Here is a 4,255-nt window from a genome sequence, read left to right on the forward strand (position 1 = left end):
AACCCTAAACTATATGACATAAATCCTTAAACCCTAAACTTTGTCATAACTATATAAGCTAACACCGAAACCTTAAAGTTAAACTTACATCACAATACAGTTTATATTAAAAACTTCGAGATTAATCACTTATATCAGTATAAAATTTATTATTTTTTAATAAATAGAAGATGAATGATTTGGGGGATTTAGGCCTAAACCCCTAACCCTTTGAACCATAAACCCCAACCCTTGAATCATAAACCATAAACCATAAACCATAATCCCTAAATGCATAATCCATAAACCTTAAAATAGTAACTCTTAAACCTTAAACCTTAAGCCATATACCCTAAATCATAAACCCTAAACTATAATGATAATTAATTCAATATTTTAAAATTAATATCATCTATTTTACGATTATATAAGAAATTATTTAATATATAAATTAAAAAATAATTAGTCATATACCCAAAAAATAAATATTCAATTAAACATAAATTATATTTTATTTAATATAAATAATGCTCTGGTTGTTAGCGGCGTTTTACAAAAAGCGCCATTAATGCTCTGGTTTTTAGCGGCGTTTTGCCAAAAGCGCCGCTAATGCTCTAGTTTTTAGCGGCGTTTCACCAGAAGCGCCGCTAATGCTCTGGTTTTTAGCGGCGTTTTACCAGAAGCGCCGCTAATGCTCTAACTTTTTAGTGGCGTTTTTAGAAAAACGCCGCTATTTCTCTGTTTTTAGCGGCGTTTTAACAAAAAATGCCGCTATTGCTCCGTTTTTAATGGCGTTTTTGTTAAAACGCCGTTATTGCTCTGTGTTTTACAATTTTTGCGGCGTTTTTTGATAAAACGCCGCAAAAGCCCTATTTTCCTGTAGTGTCTAAAGCTCATCAATCCTTTTGCTTTAGTAGGAGGTGGTATTATGCTTTCACTGCTTCTAGTATTTCCATATTTGATTATGATACTTACTCTGTTATTTCTTTTCCACTTTAATATCTAAGAGTAAGAAGTAGCTAGATATCTATAATAATAATGTTTATTTAGTTATTGAATATATAATTGTTTTTTTTGCCAGTGAGTGCTCTAAGGATTACCTTCCCAGTTGTTGTGTAGTTTGTTTTGTATAATATCAAATATTTCTCAAAGAAAAAAAATGGAGGCTCTTGCTAGCAAAGCTGCTAAGTACATGGTTGCCACCACTGCATCACAACTTAGTTGCGTGTTCAAGCATGGCAGCAAGTGTGAAAATCTCTGGGGTAAAGTTGAAGAGCTGAAGTGTGCAAGACAAAGGGTGCAGAAATCTGTTGATGAGGCTAAAGGGAATGGAGAGAAGATTTTTAATGATGTTGAAAGGTGGTTGACAGTGGTGAATCAGAAGATCTCTGACTAGGCTACAACACAATCGCAGGAGGATGAAAAGAAAGCAATGGAGAATTATTTCGCTGGCTTTCTTCTTGATACCAAGAATAGTTACCAGCTCGGCAAGAAAGCTGATGAGGAGGCGGAGGCCATAACACAGCTCTTGAATGAAAAGGATCGATTTGATAGAGTTTCCTACCGTCCTGCTCTTGAAGGAATAAGCATTAGACCTGTGAAAGAGTACAAGGCCTTTGGATCAAGAAGCGATGCTTTCAATGGGGCCATGGCGGCATTGGAAGATGATAATGTCAACGTAATAGGAGTGTACGGGATGGGAGGTGTGGGCAAAACCACACTCGTCAGCGAGGCTGCCAGACATGTCAAGGAGAAAAAGTTGTTTGATGAAGTGGTCTTCGTAGCTGTAAAATAGACACCAAACATGGTGACATTCAAAACAAGATTGCTGAGAAGTTAGGCCTGAAAATTGAGGAGAGGAGCGTTGATGTACGTGTTGCCCGGCTACATGATCGACTAAAGAAAATTATCAATGTTCTTATCATCTTGGATGATATCTGGGTGACCCTGGATTTGGTGGCACTTGGAATTCCTTCCATAGACGACCACATGGGATGCAAGATCTTGATGACTTCTAGGATGCAAGAAATATTTGTAAAAAATAAAAAAATAAAAAAAAGAATACACAAATTTTACGTGGAAACCCTTTCGGGAAAAAACCACGGGCAGAGGAGAAGAAAATTCACTATGTCGAAAATTTGAATCAATACAAGAGGAATTGACTATGTCTATTTATAGGCTTGTAAAACCATATTCTAGTAGGATTGAAACACCTTATCCTAATATATATAAAATAGATGGAGTTTAATAAGGTTTAAAAAACCTTATTCTAAAATAAAATAAAAGAAGTCTAGTTCTATATGGATTTTACTTTTATTTTATTTTCTATCATATTTTATTTAAATAAGAAATCGGGTCACTTAATTCTAACAATCTCCACCTTGACACAAATTCTCAGTGAACAAGTTCTTCATCGCGAACAAGTTCTCCACCTCTTCCATAAAACCCCTTAAGGGTTTAACTTCAACAATGAACACCAACCAAGTCTAAGCAATGCTTAAACTTGGTTATAGAAAGTGACTTAGTCATCATATCTGCAGGATTTTGATGAATACTAATTTTGCTCACAACAATATCACCACAAGCATTAATATCACGAACAAAATGATACCGAACATCAATATGTTTTGTTCTCTCATGAAACATTTGATCTTTTGTAAGGAAGATGGCACTCTGACTGTCACAAAATACTGTACTGATTTGAAGGTCTTCATTGAGTTCACTAAATAGTCCCTTCAACCAAATAGCTTCTTTACAAGCCTCAGTAATCACCATGTACTCAGCTTCAGTGGTAGACAAAGCGACTGTAGTTTGCAAAGTGGCTTTCCAACTAATTGCACAACCTCCGATTGTAAAGAAGTAACCTATGAGCGATCTTTTTCTATCAAGGTCTCCAGCAAAATCAGTATCAACATACCCTATGACTCCATCTTTAGTTCTTCCAAACTGTAACCAAACATCAGTAGTGCCTCGTAAGTATCTTAAAATCCACTGAACTGCTTTCCAATGTTCTTTACCGGGATTTGCCATGTATCTGCTAACTGCACTGACTGCATATGATAAATCTGGACATGAGTAAACCATAGCATACATGAGAGATCCCACTGCACTAGAGTATGGAACATGTGACATGTACTCAATCTCATCATCTGATTGTGGAGACAAAGCCGATAAAAGTCTGAAATGGGCTGCTAAAGGAGTACTAACAGGCTTAGCACTCTGCATATTGAACATACAAAGAACTTTCTCAATGTACCCCTTCTGACTTAGGTACAATTAACTTGCTTTTCTATCTCTGAGAATCTCCATACCAAGTATCTTCTTTGCTGGTCCTAAATCTTTTATCTCAAATTCTTCACTTAGTTGGGCTTTGACCTTTCTTATCTCTCCTTTATCTTTTGCTGCTATCAATATGTCATTAACATAAAGAAGTAGATACACAAAAGAACCATCACTGTTTTTCTTAAAGTAAACACAACTGTCTAAACTACTTCTTTTGAAATCATGAGAAGTCATAAAGGAATCAAACCTCTTGTACCACTGTCTTGGTGACTGTTTCAAACCGTAAAGGGACTTTCTCAGCAAGCAAACATAGTCTTCTTTTTCTAAGACTATAAAACCTTCTGGTTGTTGCATGTAAATATCCTCCTCAAGTTCTCCATACAGAAATGCAGTTTTTACATCTAACTGCTGAAGCTCCAAATTATGCATGGCCACAATACCAAGCAAAGCTCGAATCGAACTATGCTTAACAACTGGAGAGAACACATCTGTGAAGTCCACTCCTGGAATTTGACTATAACCCTTTGCAACAAGCCTTGCTTTATATCTGGGTTCTTTAACTCTTGGAGTCCCTTCTTTCTTTTTAAACACCCATTTACAACGAACAACCTTTTTACCTTTAGGAAGTTTCACAAGGTCCCATGTTCTATTTTTGTGGAGTGATTCCATCTCTTCTTGCATAGCAAACATCCACTTTTCTGAGTCTTCACAGCTAACCGCCTCAGAATAATTAGATGGCTCTTGATTCGCATCTATATCTTCAGCCACATTTAAAGCATAAGCAACTAAATCAGCTTCGGCATACTTGTTTAGAGGTTTAATTTCTCTTCTAGTTCTGTTTTTGGCGATAGAGTATTGCGGTAAAGAAGCAACTCTATTCTCAATTTTTGTTATGGCTTGAGGAGTTGACTCTGTATTAATCTGATGCTCCACATGCTTTTGGTTTTCTTTATTGGAAGAGTCTTTAAGAGATAAGTTAGGTAGCATAGCAGTT

This window comes from Gossypium hirsutum, chromosome A11, assembly GCF_007990345.1.
Source record: "Gossypium hirsutum isolate 1008001.06 chromosome A11, Gossypium_hirsutum_v2.1, whole genome shotgun sequence".
Taxonomy (NCBI): Eukaryota; Viridiplantae; Streptophyta; class Magnoliopsida; order Malvales; family Malvaceae; genus Gossypium; species Gossypium hirsutum.